The following is a 17,620-nucleotide window of genomic DNA, read 5'->3' as shown; positions in this document are numbered from 1 at the left end:
ACCGGCACACTATTTCGAAAACGTCTTCAGTTTTTTAAGACGATATATATTGTCTGATATAACACTATACAAACACGAAATAATTCAGTGTCAAAAACAAAGCTGTTCAGACTCGACTGGTTTCGAATCAAATTTTGGGAGCATTTTTTTAAGAGCTCATTACATCAAGTTCCCTGCTGTGATTTAGAATATTTTAAATTGATCGGGATTCGCACTTATTCAAAATAATTCACGCACTTGTAATAGTTCAGATAAAAAATTACTGCGTTAACATTTTGGTTTAAAACAATCTTGCGAATGTTCGACTCTTTAACCTAAACAGTATATAGGTATGATCAACCACCCCCTTATTTTCTGCCTCGTTTTTTCCCTGTTTGATTTATCATTTTAATTTTTAAACATGAAATCCTGATTCGATGTACTCACATTGTATTCCGGCAATCACTCAAACTAATTCAGGATGAAGAGTTATGGGAAGTTGGTCACGAAAGAACGTTCCTCAGGAAATCTGGACAACTCAAACATGCCTGTCTTATGATAACTTGTGTTATCAGTAAGGTGGAAACATGTATTCTCAGTACCTTATGAACTTTTTTGTTAAACTGTGTCATTTCGCTAGAGTTCACAGTGCGCCATTCCGGTTTGATCACCAAACATTCAAGCATTGCAGGATGAACGTGTCACTGAATATATAGAGGGCGCAAATACAAATCGACCGGATCGTGATGATGCACACAGTTTTATTCAAGTTCAAATTGCTTTATCTAGTTGGATTCATTTGTAGCAATCATGTACAGCGTTGATGTCTGTGCACATTATTCGTCCCTTCTGTTCCCTGTCAAGGGCGGATCCAGAACCCAATTTTTTGGGGGTAGCCCCCCAAAAAATTGGTCCCCGGAAAGTGGGTCCAAAAAATTACGGCGTGGGGTTCGGGGCCCGCTTAATCATGGGCCCCGAATTTTTTGAATTCTAAATGCTCTGTGGCGATCTGAGGAAATTTCGGACCACTTTAACCATTTTTTGTTTCGAAAAGATGGTAGTGTACCCAGTGCCTGCCTTTATTGCGACGTCACTTAAAAACAAAATTGGGTTTTTTTTGGCGGGGCGGGGGGGGGGGGGTGGGCATGGTCCCCCCCCCCCGGATCCGCCTTGTCTGCTGTTCGTCTTCAAATAATAATATATATGAAGCACAAGCTCTGTTTGCATGCAGGGTTCCACTCAGCATGCCACTTAGATTCCGTTGAATATTTTCTTGAAATGGCGATAGTAGTATTTGCTGAATACTTTGAAAGTGTTTGGTCAGTTGGTACACAGATAATAATAAAAAAATTATGGGACATTATTCGGTTAACAAACAGATGGTGGCTGATGCTAGTAGTCCAACCGGTGCGCTGATTTCCAATCCGGAACATAATTATTTTTTGTAACGACCGTACCTTGACTGCGGTGCCCACCTGATTTCCGCCGCTACTTCCTTGGTATGAGATCGATTGTCCTTGGTAATGCAGAAAATGTATGTTCATTGTGATGCCTACAATTTCAAATGCAAGCAATTTAAAAAAGAAAACATAGGATTATTTGCTTTTGATGTTTTTTTTTTAAGAAGGTCGCAACTAACCTGTTGAAGTTTCAGCTCAGTGGATACTATCATTGAGAAAAAGCAGAGAAAACGTATTCACTATTTTGTTGGATCTCGTATCTTGATTCCGTGCTTTAAAACATTTTTATTTTATTTTAAAAACACCTTTAAAGTTTTCAACCGATATATCAGGCGAAATACTTTCACCGGGTATTTGATACCAGTCTTATCTTCACTCTCAGCATTGCAAGGTTTCTGCCATTAAATGTACTTTTCCGGCAATTGCAAATGATCCTACGTGGCCTTAAATTTTTTTTGCATACAGATTTCTCTCAGAAAATCTGGGCATTTGTTTTGGTAGTTACTGCGTTTGATTCGAAAATATTAAATCCTTCAAAGAAGACATGAATATTGTTGCTCGTGCGTGGGTCTGTTCAGGGCCGTTGCATGCAGGACGCATTCTGCTTAAAAATATATATTATCAATCCAGATCACATTTCGCCCAACAGAGATTTTGATCTGGGGGTGTTTTACTTGTGAAATTCAGCGATGCCTCCCCCAACAGCCCCCAAGATATCTCCCAGCGGATTTTCAATGACTCATTTTCGTTGGTATTATTTCCAGCTCGCAATCTGCTGAGTGTTGAGGATTCCCTTCGTGATAGAATTCAAGAACGTTACATCGAGGTGAGTGTCTGTTGACATTTTCCTCAATCAATCATCAGAACAGAGCAGTGATTCGGTGGGAGACTGTATTTTTTTCTACATATTTATACACCTTTTGGTCATAGCAGAAAACATTGCTCGAGTGATAGGGCCTATACAGGGTGAGTCAAAAAGCGAACCCTAATGTCGGGACCATAATAGTGAAGTTCTGCATGTAGCCCTTTCAAATCAAGGATATGAAAGCCCAATTCATAGGCTTTTGTTTGGTACAATAATCATTCAAATCACTCATGTACGTTTAGTACATGAGGTTAAGGAATTTTAAACACAACCACCGTTTTAAAGTTCTGTCCACGGATCACGAGAAAGTAAGTGTTCTTTCAGCAAAACGAAAACAAATCACATATGCGTGAATTGTTTTCGTTTTGCTGAAAGAACGCACACTTTTTTGTGATCCGGTTGTGTTTAAAATTGCGTAACTTGAAAAGTACATGAGTGAGTTGAATGATTCTTGTGCTAAAAAGAAAGCTTATAAATTGGGCTTTTTATATCCTTGATTTATAAAGTACTACATGCAGAACTTCAATAAAACAATAGTCCCGACATTTGGTTTTCGCTTTTATTTTTACTCACCCTGTAGTAGTGAGGAATTCCCTCCCCTAACACGCACCGTAGTACTGTGCCTGACATTTAGGCCTGCAGTCTCTGCAAATTCCTCGTCAAATTCACCAGGGTGCCCCGAACTAATGGCAGACACACGCTCGAATTTCCTTTCACATTTTTATGGAAATATTACTTTGTCAAAAAAAAGAACTAAGATGGAAACAAATGTTTAGTTATTGTGTAATCAGATTCTTTGGCATTTATCTTCTTTTTGTATCCTTGTTCATCGTGTTCGCATTTTTTTTAAAATCAAAATTGTGTTCGCAACCATTGTCCTCATTCTTTCGTGATCGTTGATCACATTGTAATTCGTTTGTGATTGTTTATCACGTTAGGGAATCATCATAGCATAGGTTTTCCCGTCCAATTTTGCAAGTTGTTTATGCAATCAGACAGACTGTTCATTACATTTCAAAAAGTGGCAGTTAACGCATTCGATTTTATTTGAATATTTACACCCAGCAAAGAGTGTAGGCAACTTTTTCGTGCAAAAGAAAATCCATTTCTTTTGTTGGTTTTGGATTTTGCACTGAGTATAGGCGAATCTGTAAGAGGAAGTTTTCATTTTCAACGAATGTGCAATGGAATAAATCGCCAATCGTACTGGCCAAAAAAAAAATATATGATTTTTAATTTTTGCAACAATTAACAAACTGGTCACTTAATTATCCTTACATAAAAACCTGTATTTTGACATAGTATTTTATCGGCGAGTGTTCTAAATGTGTTTCCTTCTATCACTTTGACACTTTACATTGATACAGTTCTGTTCTGCTTTTTTCATATTCCCTTCCCAGGCATTCCAATCTTTGAAATAGCTGTAGATTCCTTAATCCAAACTTGTCAAAAGCCATGTCATTTTATACTCTGTTTTATCACTATAACACAATACCTTGCTCATGCAACTTCCAAATATCATTGAACTGTGCTACTTTTGTAAACGTATGCATCAAAGTGAATTCCCGAGGGGACTGAAATTCAAAGCACAAGAAATTCAATGCACAAGTCACGTAAGTTGCTGCTTTCTTTTCACGCGTGAATGAAGAATACCCTAAAATAGTTTGAGCTGTCACTAAATTGAACCGGGTGTGAAAAGGTCTGCATGTTTTATGCGATTTTGAATAAAAATGTTTTATTATTATTATTAGCAAAGTATGAAATTGGGCGGGAAACCCTATAATATTTCACAGTGAATGAAAAAGTTCATTTCTGCTTTAAAACTCATAGTGAACTGGAGTTAAAAGTACATTTGCCTGGACAAGTGCAACAAAAGCTTAGAATGCCAACAGACTGTTGACCGAGTTACTAGTGTCTCAAAAAAAGATACATGCCTTCACAAATTTTAATTTGAAAAAAAAATCGTTCAATAATAACGTGTAAACAAATTGAAAGCTTATTTCACGAATCAGTCAATTCGAGAGAAATTGAACAATGCGACATTAAAACAGGTTGTTTTTCTTGACGAATTCGGCCGAGAAAACCTACTATTTTAATCACTTGACCCTAATAATTTGGTGAGTATCCTGCTTTTGAGTGGCAATGGATCCCAATCAGAAAAAAAACTCACTCATTTATCTTAATTGATAATAAAATAGTATTAAAATGTAAACTTAACCAGTATTCGTTTGTATGTTTTTTTTTCAGCCTTTACTGAACTCCTTGTGATCTCTTCTTGGACCTGATCTTCAAGAACGAACCATCGAGGTGGGTGTGGTGAGGTTTGATTAATGATTCTATCAGGACCGGGGAAGGGGCAAGATGTGCTCCGCCCCCCCCCCCCCCCCAAAAAAAAATACTACAGCTCCGGAACGCTTCGCCCTATCGGAATGCATTTTGGTGACCTTTCTTAAATTTTATTGGCGGGCGAAATAAAAACAAAATCGATTCGATGGGTTGCCATGACAACCGGTTTTATAAACTAGGCTTCTCATAAATGTTAGCCCCTTGACCCCTCATACGCCACTGTTATATAACAAAGAAAACATTCTGCGAACAATAATTCCTCCAATCTCATTTTTTTTGGGTTTTTTCTTCTTCTTCAAATCTGACGGCGGATTGTCATGAATTTTAGACTAGTTCTCCTTTTTATCAAACCTTAATATTTTTCTCTACTCTTCCCTATTTTAAAATCTATTTTATTGAAAACAATTCTCACCTGATTTGTTTCAGTTTAATCATTTTTTTTCTGTACAGAATGAAGATCTTCGTGGCAACCGTTATTCCAATCGCCCTCCTTCTGGGTAACTCCGTCAACCTCCGAGCTTCCGTTACTGAGCCGGTTCCCTCGGACGGCGATGGTGCGTCTCAGGCGGGCCAAACGTGCTGCCAGGAAACAGCTGCAATTGTAGGAATTTTACAAGGGTCAAAGGGTGATGCAGGTCAAAAAGGAGAGCCGGGTGCCGACGGCAGAGGCCTGCCGGGAAAGATGGGACCAAGAGGTTTAGTTGGGCCAACAGGAGAAACTGGTGTCAAAGGTCAAAAGGGTGATATCGGCCCCGGGGTCAGCGGGGAGCACGTGGTGTCAAAGGTCAGTTGGGGCTCCAAGGCCGTACTGGTTTTGCAGGCGAGCCAGGGCTTATCGGACCGATTGGCCCTCAAGGTGACACTGGGCCTAAAGGTTCAGTCGGGCGAACCGGTCAGACTGGTGTCAAAGGTCAAAAGGGTGAGCCAGGGGAGACACCAGACGACTCCAACCAGCGGGTAGCATTCACCGTGGTGAGGACGAGCGGCTCGGATGCCTCTACGAGTTTCGGCACCCGTTTGCCCTTCCAGGCGACCGAGACGCTTCTGCCGGGTACCAGCTTCGATCTCGAGACCGGCACGTTCACGTGTGGTGTGCCGGGCACCTACGTGTTCATGTTTTCTGTGTGCAAATCTTCTTCCAGCAGCTACCTGCGCGTTTATCTCCGGAAGAACGGCGACGTGGTTGTCGCTGGCTGGAGCACTGATCCAAGTCACCGTGATCAGGTGTCTGGGAGCGCGGTGGTGGTTCTGCAGCGTGGAGATACGATGTATCTCACAATGTACGGTAGGGCGGCTAGTGATTCCAATCACCTCACCTCATTCAGTGGCTTCCTCCTTTACCCCGAATAAACACAATCCAACACATAAAGATACACGAGCATCGTGTTGCTGATTTTTTTAATCGCTTTCCATTTTGCCGAAACAATAACCAATGAATTAAAAGAAATAATGTTCAATGACAATGTCACAAAATATTATTTTTAATGGTTTTGCATTGCGCATGCGCCGATCTGTATACTACAATGGATTTGCCAATTTTTTTTGACTTTCTGCAAAACAAAATATTAAGCTTTATGCATGAGTATTGAGATATGGTGAAAAGTATGCGTTAAGTAAAAGTATGCGTAAAAGTTTTTTGACGATTTTTTTTTTGGACCCATCGTAGGCCTATCGGAAAGTATTTTGATGGAATATTTTTTTCAAAGCAAGCTGGGTCATCATTTTTTTAAGCAAGAAAAGGTTTGCAATAAAGCAGTGCCACCATGTATCCAGAAATGTTAACAACTAAAAAAAATTGTGTTTATGGCGTTATCTCGACCATTTTTAGGCGTTTCTGACCGCCATTTTTTTAATTGCCACATTTGGTCAACATAAAATAACGTGGTTTTTTTTCGAAAATAAATGCAACTTATTTGTAGTATTGGGTATTTAAAACAGATTAATTAAACACAATAACTGTATCCCAATTAAAGCAAACAAAGTATAAAAGACATACAGACAAACAAACAAAATATTTTGCTACCTACCTGGATAATTTTAGGGCGTTTACTGTAACTTGTTATTTTCTTCGTTTTATGTTCCCTGTATGCCCAGCACAGATGATGTCAATTAAATCAATCCCCTGCATGTATCAATTTTTATTTCATGTCACGAAAAAAGTCTCAAGTGATTAAATCTGATTTTCTTATAGACTTTAAGCTTGGCATTTGGATTAACAATTGTTTGAAATATTCTAATGCTATTCACAGCAATTAGAACACACTGGATTTTATGATATGATTGCATTATTTTAAACGTTGTAATATGTGAGAATTATGTAAAAGTAACAATTGACTGGCTATGAAAACAGTATGCATAAAACCTCATTCTGAGGATTACCAAAAGCACCACCATTGTTGATAAATACTCTCTTTTTTCGCTTGGCTTCGTTATGAAAAATAACCCATGATTTTAATTAATTTCAGTTGAAACAGAAACGTGCCTACAGTAATGAAAAAAGTGGAGTTGGCTGTTGTTTTTAAAGCCCGCAAAAGTGCGACAAGTGTTTCTTGATTAAAAGACTCCAAATTATTTGAAGACTTTTATTGTTCTTAATCAGCATTACTTGATTGCATTCAAGAAACTCACTTTGAAAACATCAGTGAAAGTGTGAGCCCATTAGATGGTAAAGAAACAATCTTAACGAAATCAATCAAAACAAAGCACAATTCCATTCAAGTGAGGAGGGTCTTTCAACTGGTTGGAATTGTCCTTTGTCACTTTAACATTTCAAGTGAATTTCTTTGTATTGACTTTTATTTGGATGCCATATTTGGTCAGGTGATGCAAGGCCCCTGCTGACAGCATATCCTTGGATAATGTCTCCAGCCGGCACATGTACATGTAAGCTGAACAAGTACGCTTCCTGGGAATAGGTAGACTCCTGCAAGAAATCAAAGAAATCAAAGAAAAGGTTATAATAGACCCTTCCTGTATGTCAATCAAAAAGTGCGCATTGACCAATCAGATCACCACTTTTGATCAGGTGACCACAGTAGCTCAGTCAGACTGGGTCACAAGACTTATTGCTCACCCCGCCCCCATTTTTTGCACCAGCGGTTAACACCCCCCCCCCCCCCCGAGTATTCTGTAAAGAGTGCCCTTTTTACACAAGTAACTTTTAGTTTTTACACAGGTGTCCTTAGTTTTGTTTAAAAAGTTTCTTGTTTCGCCAGCGGCTTTTAAAGAATTTTTGGTGTTTCGTGTAAACGTCAGCAATTGTGCCGCCATGAAAAGCGCCACCCATTGACCTACCGCCGTTTGCGAGTTAACCACGCCCCTTAGACAACTCTATAAGCCTTTTCGCTGATACCGCCATCTTTGAATTTTTTTTTTTTTTCGGGGGGGGGGGCATTACAATGAAAATACGTCTCATCATGCAACTGTAGCTGAGAATGATGGCATGACTTTTCAATGTAATGCCCCCCCCCCCCATTTCAAAGATGGCGGTATCCGCGAAACGGCTCATGGAATTTTGTACGTTAATTTTTGTTTGTCTCAGATTTTGGCGTTCTGCGTCCATTTGTATATCATGTATAGACAATATTTTACAAGCTGCGTTGACGCAATTCCACCGTGATAGGTTAATTGTCCGATAGTGGCCATTATCGCCGGTTTGTACTTACATGACAATGAGCTGAGCCTCCTGGGAATGTTGGCGAAGCAATTCACGGATCCGCATCTGTCTGTTGGTCTGAAAGGAAAAAAAAGATTTCAGGCGAAAAATGGCGTGATTTATTGATGTTTACTAAAGTCGAGTTCCATGCACTTGGCAAATCAAATAAACTGAGAGTTGTACGAAAAATGGATTGAAAGTGATCAATCTCATTATTGAAAATCAGCCTCCAGAATGTCAAAGGTTGGACACAATTAACAAATGTTGCAAGACTGGACTTAAAATCACAAAAACCAGGGACTAAGCGTAAAGTGGACACTGGGAAAGCTTTAAGTGTATTGTCTCCATGCATGGACGGAAGAGGGCGCTTTATAGTCAAACAAGCAGAAGCCGGAATGAGGGACACTTCACTGGTTCACTCATGCTGGTTATCGTGTATTTGGTACCAGCATTTAAAAGCCACGATGGCGCCCAAATGGTTTTCTCTGTTGAGGGGAGGAGGGGGGGGGGTGTGCTTGAGCGCAAGGAGGAGATTCTACCTTCTCGTTGAGCGTAGTGACTTCTTCCTTGCTGATCTTCCAAGGACACTTCTCCGTGGTCTCCCCTGCTTCCTCATCCAGCATCCAGGGTTTGGACAGCTCCTTGAACTGTCTCAGGCTCTCAGTCCTTGGGCTTCTTGTTCAGGTCCGGGATGACCTCCACGTCCGAGCAGTTGATGCGGAACTTGCTGAGCATGTTGGCCATGTTCATCTTCTCCCTGTCCATTTGCTCCTTCTTGCCCGTGGTGGCAAAGACGCGCAGCTTGCATTTCTCCCAGTTGGATTTCATGGAGATGAGGTGAGGGATGAGTAGGGTCAAGCCTGGGGGGTGGTGGGAGGTGGGGGCGGAGGTTGGGGGGGGGGGTTCACAAACAAAAATTATACAGAGCATTATATAAAGCATGTGTTTCCTTAGACATGCAGCCATCCAGAATAACCTGAGAGATCTCTGAAAGGCTCCATGAAATGAATTCCATGAACTGAAACATATAATAAAATAATCAGGCCAACCAAGAACCAAAAGTGTGGTGTTTTCTACTACATACAAAAAACAACTGTGTGGTAGGGTAGGTAAAAATCTGTTTTGGGGGTTTGACATTTCAATAGCCTAAAAATATAGGGTGGGATGATAGTCATTAAAATTTACTTTTTTTCTCTACTTTAATTTGCATGCATTAATTAACATGTGAATCATTCTGCCGACTACTGACCAACTTACACAAAAATAAATATAAAGTTTATAGTTTTCACTGTGGGGGGGGGGGGGGGGGGTGCTTGATCCCAAGGAGGAGATTCTACCTTCTCTTTGAGCGTGGTGACTTCTTCCTTGCTGATCTTCCAAGGAAACTTCTCCGTGGTCTCCAGGCTGCTTCCTCATCCAGCATCCAGGGTTTGGAGAGCTCCTTGATGATTGTGTTGGTCTTGATCTTACCCAACCAACAGCACAGAACTCCATCTTGGGCAAAATCTTGTCCTTGTACCAGCCTTCAGAAAAAGAAAAAAAACAGTCAATTGTTATTTAATGATCGTTAACTTGGTTATCGTTAAGATCGGAGTAAACCTGAAGTTAACACAACCTAGATATACCTCACGGTATACCAAACGGTAAATCTGACACCGTGGCAGCAAGGAGATTTCCACCTTTCTATGAATATGCCTTTGAATGAGCATGACGACTATTTATAAAAGATATAGACATATATCATACTCGGCAATAGGGAAAGTCAGTGGAAAGAACTTGGGACAGGTGTGTACAAAGTTACACGCAAGACTCAGACTTGTTTTTAAGCGAATTACTGAGAAGACGACCATAATTATTGGTAATGAGGATACTTTTATTATGGAGTAGATTAACCATCTTGGTTAGGAGGATATTTTTTTTAGAAGGGAATTATGAAGGAGACTAACCATCTTGGCTAGGAGGATTTTTTTTTTAGAAGGGAACTATGGAGGAGACTATAACCAGCTTGGCTCGGAGGATATTTTTAGAAGGGAATTATGGAGGAAATTGATCATCTTGGCTGAGGATATGTTTAAGAAGGGCACTATGGAGGAGACTAACCATCTTGGTTTGGAGGTTTAAAAAAAAAAAATTGATCATCTTATGGAGAAGACTAACCATCGTGGCTAGGAGGATATTTTTTAGAAGGGAGTTACAGAGGAGACTTACCATATCTTGGCTAGGAGAATATTTTTAGAAGGGAATCATGGAGGAGATTAACCATCTTGGCTAGGAGAATATTTTTTTAAAAAGGGAATTATGGAGGAGACTAAGCATCATTGTTAGGAGGATATTTGTTTTAGAAGGGATTTATTGAGATGACTAACCATCCCGGCTAAATGACTTTTTTAGAAGGAATTTATGGAAGAGACTAACAATCTAAGCTAGAAGGACATTTTTTTTAAGAAGGGAATTATGAAGAAGACCAGCCATCCTGTCTAGGAGAATATTTTTTAAAAGGGAGTTACGGAGGAGATTAACCATCTTGGCTAGGAGGATATTTTTTTTAGAAGGGAATTATGGAGGAGACTATAGCCATATTGGCTAGGGGCATATATTTTTTTGAGAGGAATTAATGAGGATATTAACCATCTTGGCTAGGAGGATATATTGGGTTTTTAAAAAAAAAAAATTAATTGTTTTATTTTTATAGAAGAATATTTCATCAAGTATTAAATATCGTGACAAATGACGAATTAGTTATAATGCAGGCTAGGGGGCTTGCTTTGTTAATGAGGAAAAAGGATTTGATATTTGAAGGAAGGAGGTTAATCAAAACATTTTCCAGATCCCCCCCCCCCCCAACTTGACATCGCATCCCCCCCCCCCCCTAGCCAAAGCTAGATCCACCCCTGTTTAGGATTTCACGCTAGTTTCTGCTATAGTGAGTAGGTTTGCGTAATTGTGAAGTAAGTGCCCTTAGATTAGCCACTCATTATTGTCATGGGAATTGCCAATACTACAACAGACATGTTTGCATGACACTTAGAAATTACGGCTTTTGCAAAAGTGTAAACAATCAGTTACAGGGGATAACTTCTGTGCTTACAGGGATAGCGCAGGATTTCTGTGCTAGTGTGCTAGATCATCAGCACAGAATTGTGTGCTTAAACCATGAAATTGAGTCTATTGAGTTAGTAGTGGCTTTGTGTACTTACATGACAATGAGCTGATCCTCCTGGGAATATTGGAGAAGCAATTCACAGATCCGCATCCGTATGTTGGACTGAAAGAAAAAAAGATTTCAGGCGAAAAAATGGAGTGATTTATTGATATTTAATAAAGTCGAGTTCCATGCACTTGGCAAATCAAATGAACTGAGAGTTGTACGGAAAAATGGATTGAAAGTGATCAATCTCATTATTGAAAATCACCCACCAGAATGTCGAAGGTTGGACACAATTAACAGATGTTGCAAGACTGGACTTAAAATCACACAAACCAGGGACTAAGCGTAAAGTGGATACTGGGAAAGCTTTAAGTGTATTGTCTCCATGCATGGACAAAAGAGGGCGCTTTATAGTCAAACAAGCAGAAGCCGGAATGAGGGACACTTCACTGGTTCACTCATGCTGGTTATCGTGTATTTGGTACCAGCATTTATAAGCCATGATGGCGCCCAAATGGCCCTCGTTTATAGTTTTCTCTGTGGAAGGGGGGGGGGGTGCTTGAGCGCAAGAAGGAGATTTTACCTTCTCGTTGAGCGTAGTGACTTCCTCCTTGCTGATCTTCCAAGGAAACTTCTCCGTGGTCTCCCCTGCTTCCTCATCCAGCATCCAGGCTTTGGCCAGCTCCTTGAACCGTCTCAGGCTCTACTCCTTGGGCTTCTTGTTCAGGTCCGGGATGACCTCCACGTCCGAGTAGTTGATGCGGAACTTGCTGAGCATGTTGGCCATGTTCATCTTCTCCCTGTCCATTTGCTCCTTCTTGCCCGTGGCAGCAAAGACGCGCAGCTTGCATTTCTCCCAGTTGGATTTCATGGAGATGAGGTTGGGATGAGTAGGGTCACGCCTGGGGGGGGGGGGGGGGGGGTGGAGTTGGGGGGCATCACAAATAAAAATTATGCAGGGCATTATTTCCCTCTGACATAAAGCATGAGTTTCCTTAGACTTGCAGCCCTCCAGAATAACCTATGAGATCTCTGAAAGGCTCCATGAAATCAATTGGACACTGAAACGTATATTAAAATAATAAGGCCAACCAAGAACAAAAAGTGTGGTGTTTTCTACTACATACAAAAAACAACTGTGTGGAAGGGTAGGTAAAATCTGTTTTGGGGGTTTGACATTTCAATAGCCTAAAAATATAGGGTGGGATGATAGTCATTAAAATTTAATTTTTTCTCTACTTTAATTTGCATGCATTAATTAACATGTGAATCATTCTGCCGACTACTGACCAACTTACACAAAAATGAATACAAAGTTTATAGTTTTCACTCTGGGGGGGGGGGGGGGCTTGATCCCAAGGAGGAGATTCTACCTTCTCTTTGAGCATGGTGACTTCTTCCTTGCTGATCTCCCAAGGAAACTTCTCCGTGGTCTCCAGGCTGCTTCCTCATCCAGCATCCAGGGTTTGGAGAGCTCCTTGATGATTGTGTTGGTCTTGATCTTACCCAACCAACAGCACAGAACTCCATCTTGGGCAAAATCTTGTCCTTGTACCAGCCTTCAGAAAAAGAAAAAAAAACAGTCAATTGTTATTTAATGATCGTTAACTTGGTTATCGTTCAGATCGGAGTAAACCTGAAGTTAACACAACCTAGATATACCTCACGGTATACCAAACGTTAAATCTGACACCGTGGCAGCAAGGAGATTTCCACCTTTCTATGAATATGCCTTTGAATGAGCATGACGACTATTTATAAAAGATATAGACATATATCATACTCGGCAATAGGGATAGTCAGTGGAAAGAACTTGTGTGTACAAAGTTACGCGCAAGACTCAGACTTGTTTTAAGCAAATTACTGAGAAGACGACCATAATTATTGGTAATGAGGATACTTTTATTATGGAGTAGATTAACCATCTTGGTTAGGGGGATATTTTTTAGAAGGGAATTATGGAGGAGACTAAACCATGCTTGGCTCGGAGGGTGCTTTTTTTGAAGGAAATTATGGAGGAGACTACCATCTTGGCTTGGAGGATATTTTTTAGAAGGGAATTATGGAATAGACTAACCATCCTGGCTAGGAGGGTTTTTTTTAGAAGGGAATTACAGAGGAGACTAACCATCTTGGCTAGGAGAATATTTTTTAGAAGGGAATTATGGAGGAGAGGAACCATCATGGTTAGGAGGATATTTGTTTTAGAAGGGATTTATGGAGAAGACTAACCATCTTGGCTAAAAGGAGCTTTTGAGGGAATTTATGAAAGAGACTAACTATCTTGGCTAAGAGGATATTTTTTTAATAGGGAATTATGAAGAAGACCAAAGATTTTAGGTGGAAAATGGACTGGAATATTGATGTTTAATATGTCGAGTTCCACTTGGCAAATAAAATGAACTACTTAAGGGTTGTTCAATTTGCACTGAAAGTGATCAATACTAATATTTGAAAAATAACCCACCAGAATGTCAAAGGTTTGACACAATTAACAGATGTTGCAAGACTGGACTTAAAATCACACAAACCAGGGACTAAGCGTAAAGTGGATACTGGTAAAGCTTTAAGTGTATTGTCTCAATGCATGGACAAAAGAGGGCGCTTTATAGTCAAACAAGCAGAAGCCGGAATGAGGGACACTTCACTGGTTCACTCATGCTGGTTATCGTGTATTTGGAACCAGCATTTATAAGCCACGATGGCGCCCAATCGGCCCTCGTTTATAGTTTTCTCTGTGGAGGGGGGGGGGTGCTTGAGTGCAAGAAGGAGATTCTACCTTCTCGTTGAGCTTAGTGACTTCCTCCTTGCTGATCTTCCAAGGAAACTTCTCCGTGGTCTCCCCTGCTTCCTTATCCAGCATCCAGGGTCTGGACAGCTCCTTGAACCGTCTCAGGCTCTACTCCTTGGGCTTCTTGTTCAGGTCCGGGATGACCTCCACGTCCGAGCAGTTGATGCAGAACTTGCTGAGCATATTGGCCATGTTCATCTTCTCCCTGTCCATTTGCTCCTTCTTGCCCGTGGTGGCAAAGAAGCGCAGCTTGCATTTCTCCCAGTTGGATTTCATGGAGATGAGGTGAGGGATGAGTAGGGTCAAGCCTGGGTGGGGGGGGGGGGAGGTGTTTGGGCGGAGGGGGGGGGGGTTCACAAACAAAAATTGTACAGAGCATTATTTCTCTGACATAAAGCATGTGTTTCCTTAGACATGCAGCCATCCAGAATAACCTGAGAGATCTCTGAAAGGCTCCATGAAATGAATTGGATACTGAAACATTATATTAAAATAATATCGCCAACCAAGAACAAAAAGTGTGGTGTTTTCTATTACATATAAAAAAAAACAACTGTGTGGTAGGGTAGGTAAAAATCTGTTTTGGGGGATTAGACATTTCTATAGCCTACAAATATAGGGTGGGATGATAGTCATTGAAATTTACTTTTTTTCTCTATTTTGCATGCATTAGTTAACATGTGAATCATTCTGCACTACTGACCAACTTGCACAAAAATAAATATAAAGTTTATAGTTTTCACTGTGGGGGGGCTTGATCCCAAGGAGGAGATTCTACCTTTTCTTTGAGCGTGGTGACTTCTTCCTTGCTGATCTTCCAAGGAAACTTCTCCATGGTCTCCAGGCTGCTTCCTCATCCAGCATCCAGGGTTTGGAGAGCTCCTTGATGATTGTGTTGGTCTTGATCTTACCCAACCAACAGCACAGAACTCCATCTTGGGCAAAATCTTGTCCTTGTACCAGCCTTCAGAAAAAGAAAAAAAAACAGTCAATTGTTATTTAATGATCGTTAACTTGGTTATCGTTAAGATCGGAGTAAACCTGAAGTTAACACAACCTAGATATACCTCACGGTATCAAACGTTAAATCTGACACCGTGGCAGCAAGGAGATTTCGACCTTTCTATGAATATGCCTTTGAATGAGCATGACGACTATTTATAAAAGATATAGACATATAACATACTCGGCAATAGGGATAGTCAGTGGAAAGAACTTGGGACAGGTGTGTACAAAGTTACGCGCAAGACTCAGACTGTTTTAAGCGAATTACTGAGAAGACGACCATAATTATTGGTAATGAGGATACTTTTATTATGGAGTAGATTAACCATCTTGGTTAGGGGGATATTTTTTAGAAGGGAATTATGGAGGAGACTAACCATCTTGGCTAGGAGGATTTTTTTTTAGAAGGGAACTAAGGAGGAGACTATAACCAGCTTGGCTCGGAGGGTGTTTTTTTTTAGAAGGAAATTATGGAGGAGTCTACCATCTTGGCTAGGAGGATATTTTTAGAAGGGTATCATTTAGAAGGGTATTAAGGAGGAAACTAACCATATTGGCTTGGAGGATATTTTTTAGGAGGGAAGTACAGAGGAGACTAACCATCTTGGCTAGGAGAATATTTTTTAGAAGGGAATTATGGAGGAGAGGAACCATCATGGTTTAGGAAAATATTTGTTTTAGAAGGGCTTTATGGAGAAGACTAACCATCTTGGCTAAAAGGACATTTTTTAGAAGGAATTTATGGAAGAGACAAACTATCTTGGCTAGGATGACTTTTTTTTTAAGATGGGAATTATGGAGGAAACGAATCATCATGGTTAGGAAAATATTTGTTTTAGAAGGGCTTTATGGAGAAGACTAACCATCTTGGCTAAAAGGACATTTTTCGAGGGAATTTATGGAAGAGACTAACTATCTTGGCTAGGAGGATTTTTTTTAGAAGGGAATTATGAAGAAGACCAAAGATTTTAGGTGGAAAATGGACTGGAATAATGATGTTTAATATGTCGAGTTCCACTTGGCAAAGAAAATGAACTAATTATGAGTTGTTGAATTTCCACTGAAAGTGATCAATACTCATTTTTGAAAAATCACCCACCAGAATGTCAAAGGTTGGACGCAATTAAAGATGTTGCAAGACTGGACTTAAAATCACAAAAACCAGGGACAAAGCGTTAAGTTACGGAAGACGGATAGTGCCACTCAATGAGTGTGAATATATTTTTTTGGTGCGTGTGAAAATATCTTTTGGTACAGCGACCGCCACTTATTATGACGACTTATGTGGCGGCCGCCACTTATTATCTGACGGTCGCCACATTATAAGTGGCGGCCGCTGTACAAACAAAAATATTTTCACACGCACCAAAAAAAATATATTCACACTCATTGAGTGGCACTATCCATCTTCCGTATAAAGTGGGTACTGGGAAGAGCTCTAAGTGTAATGTCTCCATGCATGGACAAAAGAGGGCGCTTTATAGTCAAACAAGTAGAAGCCGGAATGAGGGACACTTCACTGGTTCACTCATGCTGGTTATCGTGTATTTGGTACCAGCATTATTTCCCTTATTTCCCTTATGCAGCCATCCAGAATAACCTGAGAGATCTCTGAAAGGCTCTGTGAAATGAATTGGACACTGAAACAAATATAAAAATAATATCGCCAACCAAGAACAAAAAGTGTGGTGTTTTCTATTACATATAAAAAAAACAACTGTGTGGTAGGGTAGGTAAAAATCTGTTTTGGGGGTTTGACATTTCTATAGCCTTAAAATATAGGGTAGGATGATAATCGGTAAACTTTTACTTTTTTCTCTCTATTTTGCATGCATTAGTTAACATGTGAATCATTCTGCACTACTGACCAACTACCTGATTCTACCTTCTCTTTGAGCATGGTGACTTCTTCCTTGCTGATCTTCTAAGGAAACTTCTCCGTGGTCTCCAGGCTGCTTCCTCATCCAGCATCCAGGGTTTGGAGAGCTCCTTGATGATTCTGTTGGTCTGGATCTTACCCAACCCACCAATCTAGACGGAAACCAATCAGGAAGGAAAATTTGAAAGCATTTGGTCTGAATAAATTGTGTCCAGGTCTTGGAAAAAACCAACGTTAGTGCTGAAAAAAAAGCAAAAAACCTGGACAAATCTGGTTTAATGATCTTGTTATACATTTTGCAACTTTGACTTAATTTTAAAAAGACATGCTTGCATTTTACTCAAACTGTTCATCAAAATTCATTCAGCAAAGTCTTCTTCAAGTACTCATCTGTGAGTACACATTTCGGTACTCAAACTACTCATTGAAATATTCATTAAAATAATTCACCAGGGGTACACAAGACTTGTAGAAAGGTACTCAACTAATACA

General features: G+C 40.1%; 1 long non-coding RNA gene across 2 annotated transcripts; it reads right to left on the bottom strand.

Moving 5' to 3' along the window:
• Positions 1-7,535: 7,535 nt before the first annotated feature.
• Positions 7,536-12,078, bottom strand: LOC119734135. Of its 2 annotated transcripts, none has more exons than XR_005272049.1 (3): positions 12,037-12,078; positions 11,503-11,570; positions 7,536-7,573 (listed from the first exon to the last, which is right to left on the bottom strand). It is a non-coding gene; the product is annotated as an uncharacterized LOC119734135 (long non-coding RNA). The 2 variants fall into 2 exon arrangements; XR_005272048.1 differs by lacking the exon at positions 7,536-7,573 and adding an exon at positions 9,791-9,828.
• Positions 12,079-17,620: the final 5,542 nt, after the last annotated feature.

Source organism: Patiria miniata, unplaced genomic scaffold, assembly GCF_015706575.1.
Source record: "Patiria miniata isolate m_02_andy unplaced genomic scaffold, ASM1570657v1 HiC_scaffold_10, whole genome shotgun sequence".
NCBI lineage: Eukaryota > Metazoa > Echinodermata > Asteroidea > Valvatida > Asterinidae > Patiria > Patiria miniata.
The sequence above is the reverse complement of the archived record's forward strand: the minus strand, read 5'-3'. Positions and strand labels throughout refer to the sequence as shown.